Source organism: Myotis lucifugus, unplaced genomic scaffold (assembly GCF_000147115.1).
Source record: "Myotis lucifugus unplaced genomic scaffold, Myoluc2.0 scaffold_379, whole genome shotgun sequence".
In the NCBI taxonomy this organism is placed as follows: Eukaryota; Metazoa; Chordata; class Mammalia; order Chiroptera; family Vespertilionidae; genus Myotis; species Myotis lucifugus.
Genome location: NW_005871427.1, coordinates 832,677 through 858,320, shown reverse-complemented (window position 1 = coordinate 858,320; position 25,644 = coordinate 832,677). Strand labels below are relative to the sequence as shown.

Genomic DNA, 25,644 nt, shown 5'->3' with positions numbered 1-25,644 from the left:
TATCAAGAATGTACACTGGGCTGGCTGGCATGGATTCCAATTGTTAGCCCCCCAAATATCAGGGTTACATTGTAATTAGCCCTTTTTAGCCTTCTCAATGTCTCTGTATCTTAGCAGTTTTATTATATTAGTAGGAGCACTCTCACATGCAGCACAGGTGAAGTTTCATGTTTACAGGAAGATAAACGCAGAGGGTTCAAGGTGGCTTAGATGTAGGTGGATTTATTCTCAACTCTTCTCACAACGAACTGGAAATCACAACTGAATTGGGTATCATTCACTCTGAATTACCAACTAAAGGCTATCTGAAGAGGAGACATTTAACCAAGGAGCCGGGAGAAACCACCTGGAGACTGGAAGGAAGGGGGGCATTCGAAAGGAACTGGCCCCTCTCCCTTGGTTGGAGGTCACGTGATAGAGGGATAGTTTAGCTGCAGAGGTTCCCCTGAGTGGTGTGAAGCCCATACCCAGATCAGACCCTGCCTGGAGTGCCACAGACCTGAATAGGGACCCACATAGCACCCAGCTGTGAAATGCAGGGAGGTTTCTGTCTGCCAAGGAGAGGCAGAGTCAGCTGGAGACAAAGCCACCCCTTTAAAGGGCCAACAAGTAATATGTGTGTTAGCAGCCACTCATGCTGTGCTCCAAGGGAAGGAGGTGGACAGATGGCAGTTGCCTGAGGAGAGTCAGGATGGGTGGCTTTGGGGACGGATGTGGGGAAGAGCCTCCAGGACCCTGTACTGAGCCCTCCTCCATTCCTCAGCAATCTGGATCCAATGGCATCAGCCTGCGGAAAGCAATCCCCCACCTCTGGAACCCTGTCACCTCACCCTGCATCTTAGGCCCTGCTGAGGAGTCAGTGGCATAGGGCTTGGCATAGGCGTCTGGTCATCTCAGGAGGTGTTAGAGTCTGGCTTTGGTGAGGCCATTGACCTACTTTCCCTTGAAACTCACTGGTGCCTGCTCCTCATAGGAGATCTGATAGAAACAGCATCCTGGCTTCTGGGAGCCCAACCTCTGGTCTCACACCTGCCTGACCACCACGGATTCCAAGGTACCAAGTTCAGGAAAAAATTCAGGACAGACTCACCCACAGCCACACCCTCCCCTCCAGAAGTGCTCACAGCACAGCCCCCCACCATGGACTGGAGCTGGAGAACCGTCCTCTTGGTGGCCGTGGCTACAGGTAAGGGGCTTCCCAGTGTCTGGGTTGAAGGGGGGACCATGGAGAGTCAAGGAGGATTTCCACCCACTCCTGTCCCATTTCCACAGTTTTCCACTCCCAGGTGCAGCTGGTGCAGTCTGGGGCTGAGGTGAGGAAGCCTGGAGCCTCCGTGAAGGTCTCCTGCAAGGCTTCTGGATACACCTTCACCAGCCATGCTATGAGCTAGGTGAGACAGGCCCCAGGAAAGGGCCTGCAGTATATGGGCTGGATTGACACAAATATTGGGACATCCATGTTTGCCCAGGGCTTCTCAGAAAGATTTGTCTTCTCCAGGGACACCTCTGTCAGCACGGCCTATCTGCATGCAGATCAATGGCCTCAAGTCTGAGGACACAGCCATGTATTACTGTGCAAGAGACACAGTGAGGGGAAGTCAGTGTGAGCCCAGACACAAACCTCCCTGCAGGAGAGGCTGTGACAACCAGGGGGCGCTCAGGGTCCCTGAACACAAGGACCATCCCAATAGCAGGTGCAGTTGAAGGTTCCAGCTGGTTTCCTGTGGGGTTTCCTCTTTATGTCACAGTTCCCCTCAGGGAACCTCTGGATTCCTGATCTGCACTTACCTCTGAAGTCTCTGAGTTAGAAAAAATGTGTTGTAAACAGAGACAACTTTTTCACATGGATAAACCACAGAGCCTGCCCCTCAGACACTCTTGTGCCCAAACAACTATTAAACATCAAGTGTTCTGACCTAAGTCACCTGATTCTAACCAGAGGCTCTGCTGACTCAACAGTGCACCTCAGCCCCACAAAGCTCATGTCCCAGTCAGCAACAGGACATGTGTGTTCTAGACATCTTGCCCCAGCGGAGTGTGTCCCCAAAGGTAGAGAAGAAAGACCCTAGCTGTGATGGTCACTGACTTGTCGTCACTCTCATAGCACCAATAGCAAGTGACACCATGTGGGGAAGTAGAGGGACCCACTGTACCTTCCAATGGATGGGCAGCCTGATGATGTTCACTCACAGAGGGACCTTGTAAAGGTTTATCACTTCATGGAGGTGTCTGTTGGGAGCAGGGCAGGCTTTTCAATGAGTAAGTCTTGATAGGTTCCCCAGGTAAGGACACTCGTTCATGTTTTTATTTTGGGTCAGTGGTGGGGCCTGGGAGGATCCTGCTCAAGGGAGGGGCTCATCTTGGTTTAATATCTCTCTTTTCAGTTTCTCAGGTGGACAGGAAAAGAGAGGGATGAACCTTAACATGTCAGCTTCAAACATAAAAAATAGAGCCTGACTACTTATTCCACTGACACCTATAAAACATGAGTAAACACAAGGAGCTACCCATCATTGTGGGCAGAAAACAGTTCTAGGTCTTCAAACAGGAGAATAATGAGCACCTGTGAGCATATAAGAAAACAAGATTAACCAGAGGCCTTAGGTCAAGGTCAAGGGCAGACCTCATTCTGCAAAGTCATCAGCTTGTTCTGAAGGACTTGGCTCAGCATTCTGCTTCCACAGACCAAGAGCTCCCTCAGGATGACAAGGATCCTCAGGTGGGGGAGCCCTAGTGGAGCAGCCTTCCAACTGGGTGAGGTCATGTTTTATCCTTGAATTGCTGCTATGAGCACCATGCATGTGTCCCTCATACTCACATATTAAAACCTAAAACCCAAGGTAATGGTGTTAAGAGGTGGGGCCTGGGGACCTACTCAGGACTTGTGGGTAGAGTTCTCATTAGGGGAATAGTGTCCTTAAAAAAGAGGGCTGGGGAAGCTTACTTGGTCCATCCACCTCTGAGATTACAGAGAAAAATTAGCCACCAGGACGCGGGTGCTCACCAGAAACCCAACCTGCAGGATCCAGTCTTGGATTTCCCAGCCTCCTCACCTGTGAAACCCTCACTCTGTGGACTGTCACAACCCCCAGAATGATGGAAAATGTGGTGTCACATGATCATCAGGACTGACCCAGATGTTGACTGCTGCATTGATTGTTCAAAGTACACCCCGTGTCCCCCCGCCCCCCCCCCCCACCGCGATGGGCAAGGACAGCGTTTCTCTGATGTTTCCTTCAACAGACAGAGTGTCCTGGTGGAAGGTCAAGGGAGGCTCTGACACAGCTGTGGTGGAAAGGCAGCCTGAGAGCTGAGGGAAGGCATGAGCCCTTTCAGGACCTCCCACATCAGCACGCAGCAAGGCTGAGGGTCACTGGAGGAGAAATCTGTAAATGCCTGGTCCTCCCAGTCACCAACTCACAGGGAGACGGCTGATGTCCTCCTGACACTGTGGACACCAAGGCCACATTGGAGGACCTATGGCCAAGGGGCTTTAAGGGTGCACTTAGGTTTGATCATTTTAACTTAAGAATGTCATTGTCTCAAATTCCAGAGATTGTATGTAATAATGACAGTTGGGTACTTGAATCCTAGTGGCTCCTTAAAGACCATTCATTGAATAGTGATTCCTGTGATGTGAGCCCGTGGATGAAATCACTTGCTGTAAAAGTTGGTCAGCCATTTGGGGAGAGGGGTAAATAGGCTGAGTCCAGAGAGAGTCTAGGGCAGTTAAAAGGCTCTAAGTGTGCATTCTCCTGCTTCCCTCTCTCTCTCTGCTCTGATGGACCCACAGCCACAGAAGGGTGTGGGCAGTAGTTATGTCTGGAAAGCACAGAAGAGCAGTCTTGCAGGCCCCAGCCCTGGAAGCTGGAGGTGCCGAGGAAGCTCTCTCTGGGTATCAACATGTGGACAAGGACACATGAAGAATTTACTCTGAGCTGGAATATTCTGGCCCTGTGGGTGGATTCATCATTGTAAATTATCTAGGGTGTAACTAATGATGGTGGTATTAACAACAGCCACACTGCAGCACACACACGAACCATCCCTCATGAACATCTCCATGCTCACAGGACAGGAGGTGCTTATTCCTCTGAGGACAAGGGGGACTGTCCCCCAGGGACTCCAATCCTCTTTTCCTAAGAGGAGGAGCCATGCAAATGGAGAGTTTCTTCTGCTGATAAGCCCAGCCAAGCCCCTGTCCCTGCACCTCTGGGAGAGCAGCCCCATCCCTGGGACCTGCAGTCTCCATTCTTTATAGATGTCAACCCAGAGGAAGCACCATGACGTGTGGGTTGAGCTGGGCTCTAGCTTTGATGCTCTTACATGGTAACATTATGGAGAAGCTTGCCCTTGTGAGTGTGTGTGAGTGTGTGTGAGTGTGAGAGTGTGTGCCTGCTCCTAATGACAACTCTCTTATCTGCAAGTGCCCAGTGTGAGGTGCAGCTGGTGGAGTCTGGAGGAGGATTGGTGCAGCCTTGGGGCTCTCTGAGACTCTCCTGCAAAGGCTCAGGATTCACATTCAGTGACTATTATATAAACTGGATCCGGCAAACCCCAGGAAAGGGATTGGAATGGGTAGGTTTGATAAGAAACAAAGCCAACGGTCACACCACGGAATACGCTGCATCGGTAAAGGGCAGAGTCACTATCTCCTGAGATGATTCCAAAAGCACTGCCGACCTGCAAATGAGCAGCCTCATAGCCTAGGACACAGCCATGTACAACTATGCAAGAGACACAGTGAGGGAAGTCAGTGTGAGATCAGACACAAACCTTCCTGCAGGAAATGCTGCTATCAACAGGGGGCGCTCAGGGTCCCTTAACACTAGGACCATCCCAACACCAGGTGCAGTTGGAGGTTTGGGCTGGTTTCCTGTGTGGTTTCCTCTTCATGTCACAGTTTACCTCAGGCAACCTCTGATTCCTGACTCCATTCTTACCTCTGAAATCTCTGAGTTAGAAACGTCTGTGCAAAGATGGCGGCATAGGTAACCACCGGAGTTTGTTGCCTCAAACAACCACTTCAAAAATACAGCTAAAAGACAGAACCGACATCATCCAGAACCACAGGAAGGCTGGCTGAGTGGAAATCCTACAACTAGAAGGAAAGAGAAAACCATACCGAGACTCAGAGGAGGCGCAGTGCGGAAGTGAAATACTAAGGTGCGGAGGTTGCATGTGGAGTGGGCTGGCGGCTGAGGGTGCGGTTGTCGTTTTCAATCGGGAGGGAGTCTCAGGCTCTGAGCTCCAGTTCCGGGCAAGTCTCTAGGGACCCAGACTCATACGGGAGAAGCGGGACTGTCTGGCATTGGTCGGAACTTGAGGGCAGCTTTCTCTCCGAGGGGCTTGCAGCGATTACCAGGACACTGAGAAGCAAACCTCTGAAGGCAGGACTCAGAGAAGCCATAACTGCTAGCCCCGCCCTGTTGATCCCATGGGACCCACCCCGCCCAAGCCCTGCAGGGAGGCTTTTGCTGAATAGCCGAAGGCAAAGGCTAGATTAGCCCCTCCCTAGAGATCCAGGAGCAAGGAAGCCCAGAGGACAGAGTGGGACCATCCAGTTTGCAGCTCTGTGGAACCATAAAAGACATACTCAGGGGGCAGACTCAGTGAGCACCAAAACCCCATTGAAGCAAGTCTTGCCCCAGAGGGGTGTCTCCAGCACAGAAGTTCTCCCACTGCAGACACAGCTGATTCTCACAGCCAATTGGCCTGGAGGTCAATTACTCCCAGTAATAACTACAACAATCAAGGCGTAACTATAACAAGACTGTGCACAAAGCCCACAAGGGAGTACACCAAGAGTGCCTACCTCAGGTAATTGGAACACTTAGCACAGAAAGGCACTCTATCGACACAGCGAAGCATAAAAAATGCCGAGACAAAGAAACAGGACACAAATGACAGAAATGGAGGTAAGCAAAATGCTGGATATAGAGTTCAAAACCACACTTTTAAGGTCTTTGAAGAATTGTTTAGAAGCCGCTGATAAATTGAGTAAGGCCCTCGAAAAGACTGATGAGACGGCTGATAAATGTAGTGAGATCCTCAAAAAGACTGGTAAGACCACTGATAAATGTAGTGAGATCCTCAAGAAATCTAGTGAGACCCTCGATGTTGTGATAAAGGACCAACTAGAAATTAAGCATACACTGACTGAAATAGAGAATATTATACAGACTCCCAACAGCAGACGAGAGGAGCACAAGAATCAAGTCAAAGATTTGAAATATGAAGAAGCAAAAAACACCCAACCGGAAAAGCAAAATGAAAAAAGAATCCAAAAATACGAAGATAGTGTAAGGAGCCTCTGGGACAGCTTCAAGCATACCAACATCAGAATTATAGGGGTGCCAGAAAAAGAGAGAGCAAGATGTTGAAAACCTATTTGAAGAAATAATGACAGAAAACTTCCCCTACCTGGTGAAAGAAATAGACTTCCAAGTCCAGGAAGCGCATAGAACCCCAAACAAAAGGAATCCAAAGAGGACCACACCAAGACACATCATAATTAAAATGCCAAGAGCAAAAGACAAAGAGAGTATCCTAAAAGCAACAAGAGCAAGAAAGTCAGTTACCTACAAGGGAGTACCCATACGACTGTCAGCTGATTTCTCAACAGAAACTTTGCAGGCCAGAAGGGAGTGGCAAGAAATATTCAAAGTGATGAATGCCAAGAACCTACAACCAAGATTACTTTATCCAGCAAAGCTATCATTCAGAAGTGAAGATCAGATAAAGAGCTTCACAGATAAGAAAAAGCTAAAGGAGTTCATCACCACCAAACCAGTATTATATGAAATGCTGAAAGATATCCTTTAAGAAGAGGAGGAAGAAGAAAAAGGTAAAGATACAAACTATGAACAACAAATACACATCTATCAACAAGTGAATCTAAAAATCAAGTGAATAAATAATCTGACTATTCTTGGGGGGGGGGAAGGGTATGGGGGGTGCGGGAAGAGATTGGACAATAATCGTGCACCTATGGATGAGGACAGTGGGTGGGGAGTGAGGGCTGAGGGTGGGGTGGGAACTGGGTGGAGGGGAGTTATGGTGGGAAAAAAGAGGAACCAATGTAATAATCTGAACAATAAAGATTTAATTAAAAAAAAGAAACGTCTGTTGCAAAGAGAGACAACTTTCTCATGTGGACAAGAGGCAGAGAACCTGTTTCAGACACCCTTGTGCCAAGTACCAGTTAATGATGAAATGTTCTGACCCAAGTCACCTAAATACAACCAGAGAAGCTGATGATTCAACAGTCCAGCTCAGTCCTACACAGCTCAGGGTCCCACGCAGCCAGGGCCCGGACAGGATCGTGTTGGACAGTGGGCACCAGAGGAGTGTGTCCCCAAAGTTATAGAAGAAAGACCACAGGTGGTGAAGGTCATTTACTTGTCATCATGCTCATAGGTAGGTGACACAGGCAGAGGGAGAAGGAGAGGGAGAGGGACCCCCACCAGCTTGGTACAGGTGACTAGGCTGATGACAAACACATACACACCAAGGGGCATGGAGTGCTTGCTCAGTACATAGTTGAAATCTCTGGGAGGCCTGCAAAGTCAGACCTGCTTTCATGGAGCCAGGAAAGGAGACTGGCTTGGGGCTTTTATGTTGCCGAGGTGGTGGGGGAGCGGGAGGAATTCTGTTTCCAGGGACTTGTGTGGTGTCAATCTCCCAATGACATCTGAATTCAAAACCATATTTCTTATCTGATTTCTCCTGTTAGGCAGATGGAGAAGAGGAATAAATAAGCCATTAGTTGTCAGCAGTCAAACAAATACTAAAATAGAGTATGGCTACCTATTTTACTGAACAACTACATAAAATGTGCAAAAATTGAGATAAAGTGTCATTATGTGTGTTCAAAAACCAGGTCTACAACTAATGGCTAAACTAATGGGAAAAAGAATTATAGTAAGCAAATGAGGATGATGATGGTGACAATGATGATGATGATGGTAGTGGTGAAGTTGGTGATGGGATGGAGTTGGTGATGGTGATAGTAGAATTGGACAGAAGCCGTGATCTTTGTGGGAATCTGTACTTTATCCAAAGTCACCAGTTTATAGAAGTCCTTGTGTCAACTTACAGTTGGGCCTTTGGGGTTTCATTTATCAATGACTTCTAAAGAGAAGACACCTGTTTTCTTTTCCTATAAAAAAGTCATTGTGTGTGGACAACCACCTTGTCTATAGAATATGAGAAGAAGGATTATAAGTATGCAAATTGTGATGATGGTGATGATGATGATGATTAAGACAGTGCACAATGGGGGGGAAGGAGAGACATATGTAACACTTCAAATACAGGGTGTTTTGTTTTTATAATCTCACACACATTAAAAAAAGACAATGACTACACATTGAAACAAGGATTTGGTCTAATGAAATTTTGGATCCTAATACAGACACAACATCTCCATGGTTCATTCAGTGAGGGGTGTCCACCCTTCCAGGTAAGAGTTGACAGATTTCATAAATGGGACCCCAATGAATTATGCAGCTTGGAGGACTGATGGTGAGAATATTATCAGTAATGATCCCAAAGGTGTCCATGTGCAGATCCCCTGGACCTGGGAAGGTGTTACCTTCTAGAACAGAGACAGTGTGATAATGTGCATGTTGGAAACAGGGACCCCATTCCCATCAGTTTGCAATGACACGTTCCTTATTTCTCTTGATCTCTGCCTGCATGATCTTTAAAGTTTCTACTTCTCATAAACACCTGCTCCTAATTATTCAGATGTTTCCTATAATGATACAAGCTGTCTCTCTCATGTCCTGCATTTTCCTGTTGGCTTTCACTGGAGAAGACTTTAAAATCATATATCCAGTAACTCTCTGTCCAGGAAAATCAGACATGTCTCTATCATGTGACTCAAACTAGTCCAGCTTCCTCCGCTCACCCAGTTCCACAGTCACGTCTAGATTTATGGATAGTTTCCCAGCAGTGCTCCCCTCTGGTACCAGGACCTGTTCCAGTCGCTGTGGCTGCTGTAGCCAATCAACATGGACTGTGGAGGCTCAGCATTTTCTGGGGAGTTCTTTGTAAAATCACCCAAAACAGGTCCCATTAAAGAAAATACTGATGAATTGAACTTTAATTAAAGTAAAATCATTTTCCCACCAAATATTCCATTAAGGAAATTAAATGGCAAGCTTAGCGAGAGACTATCTCTCCAAATCAAGTGCCTGATGTAGAATGGGTGCATTACACATTAAGGATGTTGTATGTTATGGGGGAGAGCCCAGCACCCTCTGACCACAGTGAGCATCCCGGGCACAGGGCAGAGGGAGGCAGGGAGTGAGGGATTCCTGACAGGGTTGAAGTTTCCTTTCCTGTGAGAAAAACTATGCTAGGAATTCTCCAATTCCCCTCACTCTGAACCTGAACATCACTGATAACACTAGACTGAGAAATCAGCTCACTTAACAGGCAGCCATATCATTTTAAGATATGAAATACTCTCACTGTTTTTATTTCTGACCTTTTCTCCCGGTTAAAACATGATTATTATTTTCAATGTGATTGGTTTGGGGTCTTTGCAATTATGCCATGGGCTTGCATAAGGGAAGAGTTTGACCAGTGTGTCATAACACATAAAAAGTTTTCAAAATCAAGAATTAAGGGTCTCTCTTTTCCCTGTGCTTGGGATGTAGTTCCTCATATCAAAGTAACCTCATAAATAAAGACAATGTGACAGAAAAAAAGTGCTTTTTAACAATTTTTACACCAAGTGGAACATAATTACCATGTAAACTGACAATGACAAACATTTGGTAATTATAGATATATGAAACTGTTGGATGTCAGAAGCTAAACAAATGCTGACCCTATTAACTTTGTTTGAAAGATGAATGAGAATTTACAAAAGTAACTTACTCGTCTAGTACAAAATTTTTCCTATGCTCAGGTGAGGTTGTCTTTGACCGAATTCCAATGAATCTCATGACATAGGTGGGCGCTCTCCCGACTTAACTGGTGAGTGAGTTCAAGAAAAGAGATGCCCCCATAAGGTCCCCAAAATGACCAGGGAATACCAACCTAGATCTCCCTACTTGTAAGGAAAATCCTGCCTCACATGCAAATTTCTCATCAAGCTCCAGGGTACATCCTCTCCTGGACTGTGCAGGCTCACAGCTCTCTCCTCACACTGGGCTGAGGTATCTGGGAAGGCAGAGCTGTGGTCTAGAAGACAATGAGACTTCTGGGTCTTCTCCTGTGCCTGATGACAGCCCCCCAAGGTGAGGGTCTCAGGGGTCAGGCAGGGGTCAGTGGATGGGGGTGACTGCACATGACTGACAGGACTGATGCTCCTTGTCCCCAGGTGCCCTGTCCCAGGTGCAGCTGCAGGAGTCAGGCCCAGGACTGGTGAAGCCCTCGCAGACCCTCTCCCTCACCTGCACTGTCTCTGGATTTTCTTTAACGAGCTACCATGTGCAGTGGACCCGCCAGGCTCCAGGAAAGTGGCTGGAGTGGGTGAGGGTTATATGGAATGGTGGAGGTACAAACTATAACCCATCACTGAAATCCAGACTCAGCATCACCAGAGACACCTCCAAGAGCCAAGTTTACTTAACACTGAACAGCCTGAGACCTGAGGACACTGCCATGTATTACTGTGCAAGAGAGACATAGTGAGGGGAAGTCAGTGTGAGCCCAGACACAAACCTTTCTGAAGAGACAGCAGGGCTGGGCTGGAGGGGTTGCTCAGGACCCACAGCACAGAGAGCAGCCCCAGAAGCAGGGGCAGAGGGAGGTGGGGAGGGAAGAGCCTTCCTGTTGGGCACAGGGATTTCCTCTCAAGCTCTCAGCTGCCACCAGGGATGATTCGTCCTTCTCATATTCTCACTGCTGACAACAATGAAGAAGGGACATTGTCTGTTTGCAGGTTACATGTCAACAGTGATGGGTGCCTCTCCTTCATGAAGTCTCCTTCACCAATTTTAATGGTATTTTTTCACTGTCTTTTCAACTTTTCGATGATGAGTGTGAAGTCCGCAGGTGAATTGCTGGGAATGGGTTGTGTGCACATCTCTGCATCTATCCTTCGGGGATCACAGCTACCCTCAGTGTCTGACTCTCCATGTTCCCTCTCCCCTCCTGGTTCCAGGTAGATCACAGGGCCCTCTAATCTTCTGAAAGGCATGAGCACACTCAGGGCTCAGGGACCTCGCCCATCCTTTCTGGGTCCACATTGATCCCTGGAAGAGCTGTCAGGTCAGTGCACAAAACACATCTGTCCACATGAGGGTTCCATGTTCTCCTGAAGGAAGCAGTGAAACACCACATTGGGGACAGGTGAGCCTGGGGGCTGGGATGTGCATCATCAAACTCTTCCCTCCATCTTTCCTCCTGGAGACAAGGTTTTCTAGCTTCACTGTAGATGAGATGTGCATCAGGAACATGTTGGAAGCTGAGGAGCACCCATGGGACCCCCTGTATCCATACTGTCCTCTTACTACTTGCCCAGGAAACACAGAGTCACATAGACACATAGTCACACACACAGAGTCACAACAGTCACACACAAACACACATAGTTACAAACACAGCTCCCCCACAGACAGCCCCTCAATACAGCCCCCCTGACACATACAGTCACACTCATTTCTGAAAAGATATGCTTTCATAAATGACCAGTGATACAAAACTGTTCATGTCGTTACACACTGTACTTTATGAATGCTATATATGAAAACATGATTATGTGTCATTCTCTGTATGCCATCTATTATATACTAGAGGCCCAGTACACAAAATTTTGTGCACTCTGGGTTGGGGGTCTCTCAGCCCTGCCTGTGGCCTCTCACAGTCTGGGAACCCTTGGGGGATGTCCAACTGCTGGCTTAGGCCCGCTCCCCGGGAGACCTGGACTAAGCTGGTAATCAGACATCCCTCTGGCAGCCCTGGAGCCCTCGGAAGTTGTCCACTTGCCAGCGGGGAGCAGGCCTAAGCAGCAGTCGGACATCCTTAGTGCTGCTAAGGAAGCTGGAGAGGCTCCCATACCACCGCTGTGCTGGCAGCTGGCAGCCTGGCTTGTGGCTGAACAGAGCTACCCCTGTGGGAGCTCACTGATCACCAGGGGGCAACTCCTGCATTGAGCGTCTGCCCCCTGTGGTCAGTGTGTGTCATAGTGACCAGTCATTCCCAGTTGTTCTGCTGTCAATTTGCATATTACCCTTTTATTATATAGGATAGAGGCCTGGTGCATGGGTGGGGGCCAGCTTGTTTGCCCTGAAGGGTGTCCTGGATCAGGGTGGGAGTCCCTCTGGGGTGCCTGGTCAGCCTGGGTGAGGGCCTGATGGCTGTTTTCAGACTGGTCAAGCCCCCCAGTGGGGACCCTCACCCCATGGGAGTGTGGCCAGCCTGGGTGAGAGGCTGATGGCCGTTTTCAGGCTGGCCATGCCTGCAGGCTAGAAGCAGGTATCTTGGATTTATTTATCTTCTATAATTGAAACTTTGTAGCCTTGGTCTAGCTCGAAGCCTGGGTTGCCCCTGGCAACCCAGGTTCCCAGCCCCTCCTTGAGTGAAGGCTATGCTGGCTGGAAGCAGGTATCTGGGATTTATCTTCTATAATTGAAACTTGGTAGCCTTGAGTGGAGCCCACTGCCAGCCAGGGCAGGCAGGAAGCTTGGCTTCCTCCATCTCGGGGGGCAACCCAAACCTCCTGCTTGCTCCGTGGCTGCCGCCATCTTTGTGACAGAGCAAGGGAGTGACGGTTAATTTGTATATCACTCTTTTATTAGATAGGATAACTATCTAATAAAAACCTAGGTGTCCATCATGCCCTGTTGCATCACACCCTCACGCAATCACAAGATGGCAGCGCAAACAGCAGAAGCGGGGCCAAGCAGAGTATATGGGTCATGGCAGGGCAGGGTAATGGCAGCAATCATACAGGCAGGGGAGGGCAGTTGTGGGTGATCAGGCCAGCAGGGGAGCAGTTAGGCATCAATCAGGCTGGCAGGATTACTATTAGGGGGCTATTATGCTGGCAGGCAGAAGTGATTAGGGGCAATCAGGCAGGCAGGGATGCTAGCAGTTAGGAGCCAGTAGTCCTGGATTGTGAGAGGGATGTCAATCTGCTGGTTTACTGGCAGCTGGACATCCTCTGAGGGATCCCAGATTGGAGAGGGTGCAGGCCTAGCAGAGGGACACCCCTGCCCATGCAAAATTTTCATACACTGGGCCTCTAGTTAGCATATAAAATGACAATGATTAACATTTGGTAATTGCAAATATCTGTAAGTGTTGGATTTCAGAAGATAAACAAATGGTAATCCCTATTAAATTTGTTTGAAAGATGAATGAAAATTTGCCAATATAACCTACTCATCTAGTCCAACATTTCTTCTGCTCAGGTTAGGTTGTCCTTGACCTAATTCCAATGAGTCTCATGACCCAGGTGGGCACCATTCCATGACTCACCTGGTGAGTGAGGTCAAGGGAGGAGATGCCCCAACATGGGACCCAAAATGACCAGAAATACTGACCTCAGTCCTTCTACTTATAAGGAAAATCCTGCCCCACATGCAAATTTCTCTTCAAGCTCCAGAGTAAATCCTCTCCTGGGCTGTTCAGACTCAAAGCTCTCCCCTCACACAGGGCTGAGGTCTCTGGGAAGGCAGAACTGTGATCTAGAAGAAGATAAGACTGCTGAGTCTTCTCCTGTGCCTGGTGACAACCCCCCAAAGTGAGGGTCTCAGGGGTCAGATAGGAGTCACGGGGTGGCTGTGACTGCAGGTGATTGACAGGACTGATGCTCCTTGTCCCCAGGTGCCCTGTCCCAGGTGCAGCTGCAGGGTGGGACCCAGGACTGGTACACCCTCTCCCTCACCTTCACAGTCTATGGATTCTCCATTACAACCAGTAGTAATGACTGGAGCTGGATCCGCCAACCCCCGGGGAAAGGGCTGGAGTGGAAGAGGTGCATAAATCATAACAGAGACAGTAAGTACAGCCCCTCCCTCAAGAGCCAAACCTCCATCTCCAGAGATACATCCAAGAACTAGTTCTTCCTGCAGCTGAGCTCTGTGACCACCAAGGACAAGGTAGTGTATTAGTGTGTGAGACACATAGACTGGGAAAGTCAGCGTGAGCCCAGACACAAACCTCCCTGAGGGAGAAAGCAGGTCTGGGCTGCAGGCTGCACTCTGAACACCAGGGGCGCTCAGAACTCAACATAGAGAGCGCAGCCTATGAGCAGGGGCAGAGAGAGGTAGGGAGTGGAGGGCCTTCCTCTGCGCCCAGGGATTTCCTCTCAAACTCTCAGCTGCCTCCAAGGATGATTCTTCTTTCTCATATTCTCACTGCTGACAACAATGAAGAAGGGACATTGTCTGTGTGCAGGTGACATGTTGGCGTTAGGGTGGACTCTCCTTCACCAAGTCTCCTTCACAAATTCTGAAAGTGGTTTTCACTGTCTTCAACATTTCACAGTGTAAATTCCGCAGGTGCGTTGCTGGAACTGGGTTGTGTGCACAGCTCTGCATCCATCCCTTGGAGGGCACAGCTGCCCTCAGTGTCTGACTCTCTGTGTGCCCTCTTCCTCCTGGTTCCAAGGAGATCACAGGGCCCTCCCTCTGCTGAAAGGCCTGACTACACTCAGGGCTGGCGGATCTCACCCATCCTCTCCAGATCTACATTGACCCCTTGGACAACTGTCACCTCAGTGAACCAAATCCAGGATGCCCTCACATCTGCCCTCCTATCCTGCAGGACACAGTGCTAACCCCACAGTGGGGACAGGTGACCCTGAGGGCTGGGATGTGCATTATTGAACCCCTCCCTCCACCTTTACTCCTGGATCCAAGGTTTTCTAGCTTCACTATGGATGAAATATGCATGGGAGCATGTTGGAAGCTGAGGAGCAGTCCATGGCACCTGCTGCATCTATACAGTCCTCTTACTATTTGCCCAGGAAACACAGAGTCACATAGTCACACAGAGTCACAAACAGTCACACACACACAGAGACACACACAGTGACACACACAGTCACACATGCACACAGTCACATACTCCATTTTGGAAAAGATATGCGTTCACACATGAGAAGTGATGCAAAACTGTTCATCTCATTACACATTGTGTAATGAATCCTATATAAGAAAGCATGGTGTGGTCAGTATTGAAATAATAATTGATTACTATTGGATGCCATGTGAAATAAATATGTGGTCTGTAAGCAACTATTATTTCAACACTGACCACACCCAATTCTCTTGGATGCCATGTGAAATAAATATGTGGTCTGTAATCAACTATTATTTCAACACTGACCACACACAATGAAGATCAACATTTGTATATCTCAGTCCACTTGGTAGGTTCCAAAATTAGGAATTTGAACACAACATTTCTAGATTGTTATGAATTTTTTAAAAAGAATTAAAGTAATAGTGAAAACTTTCCAACAGATAATAACCAATGGCCAAATGGACTCAATGGTGAATTCTACCAGAATTTCAAAGAAGAATTGATAACATTTTAATCAACTCTTCTTGAACTCTTCCAAGAATTAAAAGAAGAGGCAATACTTCCAAATAGATTTATTGAGATGACCATTACACTGATACCAAAGTCACATAAGGACACACAAAAATGACAGATAAATATTCCTGATAAAAATAAATTCAAAAACCCTCAACAATATACTAAGAAACTTAACAGCACATTGAAAGCACAATTTACCACCCTCAAGTGAGATACCATACCAGCATGTAAGCATAGTTCAACATATGTAAGTAAAAAAAATGTAATACATCTTATCCACAGAATGAAGCATAGCGTATACATCATATAAACAGATACAAAATAAAGCCTTTAAAATTGAAAATCCCTTCGGAGTTACAATTCCTAACAGATTAGGTGTAGAACTGATGGAACTCAATATAATAAAGGACACATTTTAGAAGCCAACAAGTGACACCATGTTACACAGAGAAAATTTCAACGCTACTATTCTTAAATCAGGACCAAGACAAGGGCTTCCCGGTGACTACTCTATTCTTCAAAACCAAAAGTCCTTGTTAGAATAATTAGACAATAAAATGAAATTTAAAATGTCTAAATCAGAAAGAAACAAGATAAAATGTCTTTGCCTTATCTGTACGCAGATGACATGATCTTGTACATAGAAAACCCTACAATCTGTATGAGAAGCTAATAGAATTAGAATTCAGGGAAGATGTAAGATACAAAACCAATACACAAATGGCTTGTGCACCTGCACACTCTTAACAGGGTGTCTTCATGACTATAGGAAACATGTGAGGCTGTTTCAGAGGAAAGTGATGGAAGAAAACTTGAACTAGCTAAACAACAAAGAGATGACAACCTAATGAACAAGACCCCTGGACATGTGTGTCCTTGGTCTTGATTCATTCCCCCCATTCATGTTCTCAGGGAGCTTTCACCACCAATATTGCACTGTGTCAAGTGCATGTTCCAGTTGACCCCCAACATGTGGGGACATGGTGGCAGTGTTCCCAAGGGTCACATGCAGACATCAGTGTTAGGGTTTGGCTGGTGACATGGCTGTGCAAGAATTCACAACTAAATGGAGAGATACAGAGAGGAAGAGTGTTTTACTTTCCAGAAAGGAAAAGCACTGGTGTATCAGTAGTCAATATAGGGCAGGAACAAAATGAAGCTTTCACTGTAAAGAGTAATGTATGCTGTTGCTAGGTAACAGGGAAGGGAGAAGGATTTAGGGTTGAAGTTGAGCAGATACCAGGGGGATTATCTTGAAAAGTGACAGTTCATTTGTTTTCAAGAAAACAGTCTGCAAATGTCCTAGGAAGGTGTCTTATCAGTATTTCCCCCAACCCTGTAACATGCTTAGATAAAGAGTCATGAGGATTCACAAAGAAGCCTGTTTGAAGAGGAGGAGTGAAGGGAAATTTCCATTAACTAGACACTCATTGTTGTGAATGTTCCCTGAGTTCTGAAAACAACAGGGAGGAGGGGGATGCAAGAATGCAGCCTTGAGAGTAGCTTATCTTGTCACTCAGTTTGAACAGAGGGGTTGTTTGAATCAGAGAATCTAACCATGTTGGGGTTTAATTATCAGATACTTCTCATAAATTGTGGTGACCACAGCAAAGAAAAAGAAAGAGCCTTTCCTGTCCTTACAATCAGGTTTCCAATCACAACATTTTCATGACTTAAAGTGAATTATTCCTAAATCATTACTGACATCTTCACCTAAACACACCTGGTTATGACTAAGAGTGTTCCATATCCTAATGTATGAAACTGCTTTTCCAAGAGTCTAGAGAAAAAAAAAAACACAACAAAGGAGGCCATGCAGTTGCCACACCTTTAGCACCAAACTCTCCTGAAGGAATAGGACCCAGGAGCTCTGTCTGTATCTCTATAGTTCATACTTCTGATTCCCAGGGACCCACATAGATCCTCCTCTCTCCCCCAACAATTGATCCACTGGCTCTAGGCTCACACTCTGGTCTTAGTTTATCCTCTGATCACTTTGTAGGGAAAATAGTGTCAGATGGAACTTTTCATCTCCTGAACATGAACCTCCTGCACTTTTAATTCTTTCTCAAGTTGTAAAGTTTGATTTCTTTTGGTTGTTGTTATTTTGACTGTCAAAAGACATCTCTGAGTTTAAACCTTCTTTTTTTACTTGTACAGCAATTTTCTGTCCTGGGTTCTGTACAGGTCTCCTGCAGCAGGTGGGTCCAGTGGGGAGGGCACAGGCCCATATGTGGGGAGTAACTCTTCACAGACAGCACCCTCAGACATGTCACACACTGGGACAATGTCCTTAATGTCAGAATCCATTCCCAAAGCTACCTATGTAGTAAGAGGACATGCAAATAGGGGCCTCATCTGCTCATAAAAACCAGCCCACCCCTAACCCTGCAACTCTGGGACAGGATCCCCAGGCATTCCCATTCCATGATCAGGACTAACACAGACCACTCACCATGGAGTTTTGAGTTGGCTGGGTTTTCTTTGTGGCTATTTTAAGAGGTAATTTATGGAGAACAAGAGACGCTGAGTATATGAGTGGAGATGAGTGAGAGAAACAGTGGACGTGTGAGAGTTTCCTGACTAGGACGTCTTTGTGTTTGCAAGTGTCCAGTGTGAGGTGCAGTTGGTCTGGGGGGAGGCTTGGTGCATCCTGGGGGGTTTCAGCTGGCATCAGAGGAGTGTGACCCCAAAGCCAGAGAAGAAAGACCTTGGTGGTGAAGGTCATTGACTTGGCATCATGCTCATAGCACCGAGAATATGTAACACTCAGCAGAGGCAGTGGAGGCTCAGCATTACAACAGTTCTTTGTAAAATCACCCATAATAAGACTCATTAAAGAAAATATTATTAAATTTGATTTGGTTAAAACTAAAGACTTTTGTCCCTCCAAAACAGTCCATTGAGAAAATGAAAACACAAAGATAAATGTAAGGAATATATTTCTAAATCTCATGTATGATATGAGAACTATAAAGTACACATAAAACATGTTATATGTTTGTGGGAGAGCCCAGCACACTGTGACCACATTAACCCGCAGGGAAAGGGATGATGGGGGCTGAGAGTGAGGAATGCCTCTCAGGGCTGAAGTTCCTTTCCTATGAGAAATTTTATGGAAGGTATTCGCTTCATTCACCTGCCTTTTTGCCTCCTTACCCCAAATCACTGGTAACAGTAGATTGAGAAAACAGGCCGATCTCCTTCCATGGTCATTACAGCATATGAATGGTTATGTGTTGTACACATACATGATCACTGCTCTTATTTCTTGTATTTTATCCACTTGAAACCATTAATATTTCTGATGTAAGTAGTTTGGGGTCTCTGCCATAGGCTATGGGCTTGCATATCAAATAGTTTGCACAGGAAGCTGTAGACACAATCACAAAATTGCCAACCTCAACAATCATAAATGACCCACTTGCTGTGGTTAGGAGGTAGTTTCTCAGATCAGAATAATATTGTAAATTAAGATATAAGATACTGAAAATGGCTGTCCATTATCTTTATTTTTCACAATGGTCAGAATTATTTCTATAAAATAGATTCACAAATTTTGGAAATGTAGATACGGTAAGATTTTGAGATTCAGAAATGGTTTGAACAAATGCTAATTCCTTTTACACCTGTTTGAAAGATGCATGAAAAATTAAAAGTGTAACCTACTCATCTAGTCCACCATTTCTTCTTTTTTAAAATATATTTTATTGATTTTCTAACAGAGAGGAAGGGAGAGGGATAGAGAGTTAGAAACATTGATGAGAGAGAAACATCGATCAGCTGCCTCCTGCACACCCCCCACTGGAGATGTGCCCGCAACCAAGGTACATGCCCTTGACCAAAATCGAACCTGGGACCCTTGAGTCCGCAGGCTGATGCTCTATCCACTAAGCCAATCTGGTCAGGGCCACTGTTTCTTCTTATGCTCAGAATGTTTATGCCATTCTTTGACCTGATCACACTGTGCTTCATGATCCAGGTGGTCCCCTTTCCCTGACAAACATAGCGAGTGAGGTCAAGGAAAGAGATTCCCCCACAAAGATGTCAGAATGACTAGGAAAGTCTGACGCAGGCCCTACACTTATAGGAAAGGCTCCCCCACATACAAATTTATCTTCAAGCTCCAGGGTAAATCTTCTCTTGGGCTGTGCAGGCTCACAGCTCTCTCCTCACACAGGTATGAGGTCTCTGGGAAGGCAGAGCTGTGGTCTAGATAAAGATGAGACTGCTGGGTCTTCTCCTGTACCTAGTGACAGGCCCCTCAAAGGTATTTTATCTTTCTCTTTATCTTCAGAGACCATCCTCAGTGTTCTCATTGTCCTGGTTTTGGGAAACTTTCCCACAACGTGAGTCTCCAACACAGCCCAGGCACCTGTATGGTGAGCTCACGGTCTGACTCCACATGCACACCTGTCCCCATAGGAGCCCTTCCATATGACAGGCCCACAGGAAATAAAACATATGCACATCCCACGGACAGTAGAACCTGGATGAAACCCATCAGAATAGTGCAAAGGGCCCTGTGGGCTGCTCCTGGTCACTTTTCACCTTTACAGATGCCAGGATTTGCTGTTTCCGGTACCACAGAAGCAGAAAATGACCTCAGCACTCTGTAAAGGTGTCACACAAGCACTGATGTGATATGATACCAGAGTGTCTATTCAAGATAGTGTAGTTTAATAGAGACATTTAACACAGCTTCATTGAAAATCATCTCATTTCAACACACAACGATCTTGAGAAATCAAGCATCTTAGTAAAGGAACAACTATACAGTTTTCCCATGCTTGTTTACTTATAATTGTGTGCTAAATTTTAACATTTCATAATGATGACCTTGAATCCTCTGTAGATTATTCCTTTGAGGGCTCAGATGGGTCATAACCCAGGGTGAGGCTCCTTGTTGGACATAAATATCTATCACAGCATTTTCCTAGCCTCCATGTTATAGGTGTTATAGTCTCCCACCATCACCTTTCATCTCCAGGATGGAGGAGAGTTACCACACTTCCTCATGGGACTTCTTTGATGGGGTTCCTGAAGCTATGAGAACCCACTGTGTCTGTAAAGATTCCCCAAGTCATGCACTGCTCCCCTGACCTCTCTGTGTCTTCCGTGGTCTCCTCCTGACAGCTCTGGTAACTACAGAACCTGTCACCACTAAGGAATGGGACTCGGTAAAACCATGAGCCAGTTCTTTGAAAAGAGAAAAGATTAATGAATCATTAGCCAGACTCATCAGGAAACAAAATGAGGACCCAGATATAAATAAAATCATAAATGAAAGCAGAGAAGGAACAACTGACACCCCAGAAATAAAAAGATTGTAATAAAATACTATGAACAACTATATGCCAACAAGCTGGACAATGTGGATGAAATGGACAAATTCCTAGAAAAACACAATTATCTGAAAACTGAAGCAGGGAGAATCAGAAAACCTGAATAGGCCAATAACAACTGAGGAAATAGAAGCAGGAATCAGAAAAATCTCACAGCAAACAAAAGCACTGGTCTCGATGGCTTCACAGGGGAGTTTTACAAAACATTCAAAGATGAACTAACACCTATATTCCCCAAACTATTCCAAAAAATCCAAGAGGAAGGAACACTTCCAAACCCTTCTTATGAGTCCATTATTATCCTAATTCCAAAACCAGGTCATACTACTAAGAAGGGTAATTACAGGCCAATATCCCTGATGAACATAGATGCTAAAATCCTCAAAAAATATTAGAAAATCAGATCCAGCAATATATTAAAAAGATTACTAGCATACTTCATGACCAAGTGGGATTCATTCTAGCAATGCAAAACTGGCACAATATTCACAACTCAATAAATGTGATACATTACATAAAAAAACTGAAAGACAAAAATCACATGACCATATCAATAGATTCAGAAAAAATATTCAACAAAATCCAACATCCACTTTTGATAAATACTTGCAGCAAAGTGGGGAAAAAGGGCTCATATCTCAATATAATAAAAGAAAGTATGACAAACCAAGAGCCAACATCATACTCAATGAGCAAAAACTAAAAGCACTTCCCCTAAGAAAAGGAACAAAACAGACATGTCTGCTTTCACCCCTCTTATTCAACACTAGAGGCCCCGTGCATGGATTTGTGCACCAGTTGGGTACCTCAGCCTGGCCTGTGCCTCTCACAATCCGGGACCCCTCGGGGGGTGTAGTAGTGCACAAAGTGGCAGGTGGCCAGGGAGGAGCTTGAGCCCAGGCCAGGTGCCACTCCCACTCATCTTGGCCCTGCTGTACCTGCTGCCACTGCTCAGTAGCACTCCTGCAGAGGCAGGAGAGGCTTGCACAATCACAGCTATGCTTGTCAGCCATCAGCCTGGTGTCTGGCACCCATTGGTCAGCTGAGCAGTGCTCCCTCAGTGGGAGCGCACTGACCAGCAGGGCGTAGCTCCTGCATTGAGTGTCTGCCCCCTGGTGGTCAGTGAGCATCATAGTGACTGTTGACTTGTCCTTTGGTCATTCGGTCAGCTTAGGCTTTTATATATGTAGACTAGAGGCCTGGTGCACAAAATTTGTGCACCAGTGGGGTCCCTAGGCCTTGACAGTGATCAGCACCTATCAGGGCCTTCTCATCCAGTACCAATCAGGGCTGGGTTGGCCCAGGCCTGTGAGCTGCAGGCTGCCAGCCGGGGCCTGCCAACTACAGGGTGAAGGGACTGGGGGAGGGACCATGGGAGGTTTGCTGGCCCGGCAGGAGGGATGGGTGGAAGGACGGTGGGAGGATTGCCAGCTGGGGGTAGGGACCAGGGGAGGTTGGCTGGCCATGGGAGGTTGGCTGTGGGAGCACACTGTCCACCAGGGGGCAGCTCCTGCATTGAGAGTCTGCCCCTGGTGGTCAGTGTGCACCATAGTGACTGATGGACTGGTTGTTCTGGTCGCTCCAATCATTCAATCACAATGGTTGCTTAGGCTTTTATATGTATAGACTAGAGGCCTGATGCACAAAATTCATGCATGGGGGGGCGGGCAGGGAGGTCCCTCAGCCTGACCTGCACCCTCTCCAATTTGGGAGCCCTCAGGGAATGTGATGCTGACAGCTTGAGCCCACTCCCTGTGGTTCTCTGCTCTCTGTAGGGCCTGCCTGCTCCACATCACAGGGATGGGCAAGTAGGCCCTGCTGGGTGCTGCCTGCGGGCCCCACTTGCCTGCTCACAGGTTGCTGCCACTGCCACCCAGCAGGCCTTGCTGGGTGCTGCCTGTGGGCCCAGCTTGCCTGCCTGCGGGTCACCGCTGCCACCGCCCAGCAGGCCCTCCTGAGTGCTGTCTGCAGGCCGCCACCACCACCACCCAGCAGGCCCTGCTGGATGCTGCCTGCAGGTCCTGCTTGCCTGCTCCCCAGTTGCCGCTGCCACCACCAAGCAGGCCCCTGCTGGGTGCTGCCTGTGGGACCTGATTGCCTACTCCCTGGTTGCCACTGCCACCACCCAGCAGGCCCTGCTGGGTGCTGCCTGTGGCTCCGCTTGCCTGTTGGGCTCACATTGCCGGGGTGACGCCGCCAGCTTCCTGCCCAGCTGCTATGTGTGCCATCTTTGCTGCAGAGTGATGGTTAATTTGCATATTACTCTTTTATTAGCTAGGATAGTACTGGAAGTCCTAGCCACAGCAAACAGACAAGAAGAAATAAAAGGCATCAAAATTGGAAAGAAGGAAGTAAATCTCATTGTTCACAGATGACATGATATTGTACTTAGAAATGCTTAACTATGCCACAAAAAAATATGAGATTTAATAAACGAATTCAGCAGTGTAGCAGGATACAAATTTAACACCCAGAAATTGATGGTATTTTTATACACTGATAATGAATTTTCAGAAAAGGAAACCAAACAATCACATTTACCATTGCAACCAAAAATTAAGATACTTAGGAATAAACTTAACCAAGGAGGTAAAAACAAAAACAAAACAAATTTGACTTGAAAAATACAGGATGTTGAATAAAGAGATACAGGAAGATATAAACAAGTGAAAAATATATTGTGTTAATGAATTGGTAGAATTAATATCATTAAAATGTCCATACTACCCAAGGAGGCAGATTCAATGAAATCCCTTTATAAATAGCAACAGCATATTTCACAGATCTAAAATAAATACTCCAAAAATTTATATAGAACCAAAAATGACCCCAGTTAGCTACAGTAATTTTGAGAAAAAAGAACAAAGTTGGGAGGATCACAATACAAGATATCAAGTTATACTCCAAAGCCACAGTAATCAAAAGAGCCTGATACTGGCACAAGAACAGGCATATAGATCAATGAAACAGAAATGAGAACCCAGAAATTGACTCAAGCCATTATGCTCAATTAATATTTGGCAAAGGAAGCAAGAACATACTATGGAGTCAAGACAGTATCTTCAATAAATATTGTTGGGAAAATTGGACATAAAAGTGCAAAAAATGAAACAAGACCACCACTTACACCACACAGAAGTGTAAACTCAGAATGGATAAAAGACTTAAATGTAAACATGGAAACCATAAAAATTCTAGAAGAAAACATAGGCAGCAAAATCTCAGACATCTCTAGTAGCAATATATTTACAGATGCATCTCCTAGGACAAAGGAAACTAAGGAGAAAAAACAAACAAATGGGACTACATCAAAATAAAAAAGCTTCTGAACACCAAAAGAAATCATTAACAAAATGAAAACAGATTCCACAGTATGGGAGAACGTATTTGGCAAGGATACAACTGATAAAGGGCTAATATCCAAAATACAGTATATAAGGAACCCATACAACTTAAACAAAGAAAAACAAGCCCAAATAGGTTTGGCTCAGTGTATATAGTATCAGCCTGCAGACTCCAGGGTCCCAGATTTGATTCCGGTCAAGGGCATGTACCTTGGTCGTGGGCACATACCCAGTAGGGAGTGTGTAGGAGGCAGCTGATCGATGTTTCTCTCTCATCGATGTTTCTAACTCTCTATCCCTCTCCCTTCCTCTCTGTAAAAAATCAATAAAATATATTTAAGAAAAAGGAAGACAATACAATTAAAAAATGGGCAAAGGACCTAAATATACACTTCTCTAAATAGAATATACAGGTGGCCAAGAGACATACGAAAGTTACTGTCACTGATCATCAGATAGATGCAAATTAAAATGACAATAAGGTATCACTTAACACCTGTCAGAATGGCTACTATCAATAAATCAACAAATGACAAGTACTGGTGAGGATGTGGAGAAAAGGAAACCCTAGTGCACTGCTGGTAGGAATGCAGACTGGTGCAGCCATTAATGGAAAACAATATGGAGTGTCCTCAAAAAATTAAACATGGAACTGCCATTTGACCCAGTGATCCCACTTCTAGGAATATATCCTAAGGAACCTGAAACACCAATCAGAAAGAATATATGCACCCCTATGTTCATAGCAGCATAATTTATGTATAATGGCCAAGACCTGGAAACAGCCCAAGTGCCCATCAGTAGATGAGTGGACAAAAAGCTGTGGTACATTTACTCCATGGAATATTTTGTGACAGTAAAAAAAGAAGGATATCTTATCCTTGAGACAGCATGGAGGGACCTGGAGAGTATCATGCTAAGTGAAATAAGTCAGTCAGAGAAAGTCAAGTATCATATAATCTCATTCATATATGGAATCTAATGAAAAAAATAAACTGATGAAAAAAATGGATTCAGAGATCTAGATGCATGGACCAGACTGTGGAATCTCAGAGGGAAATCAGGGTAGGGTGGTTGGGTGGGAAGAGATCAACCAAAGAACATGTATGCATATATGCATAATTCATGGACGCAGACAATATGATGGTGAAGTCTTGGGGAAGGCTAGAAAGGGTCAATGGGGAATTAAATGGGACATCCTATATAATAAAAGAGAAACATGCAAATTAACTGTCCCTCTGCTACACTCAAGCCACGCCCACACAGCCACACCCACCAGCCAATCAGGAGCAAGTATGCAAATTAACCCAACTAAGATGATGGCGGCCACAGAGCTGGAGAGAGCAGGAGGTTTAGGTTGCCTCCAGCAATGGAGGAAGCCAAGCTTCCCGCATGCCCTGGCAGACCTGGGCTCCACTCAAGGCTACAAAGTTCAATTATAGAAGATA

At 45.9% G+C, this 25,644-nt stretch overlaps 1 pseudogene; it reads left to right on the top strand.

Moving 5' to 3' along the window:
- The first annotated feature begins 1,140 nt into the window (after positions 1-1,140).
- On the top strand, positions 1,141-14,024 carry LOC111828485 (annotated as a pseudogene).
- The last annotated feature ends 11,620 nt before the right edge of the window (positions 14,025-25,644 follow it).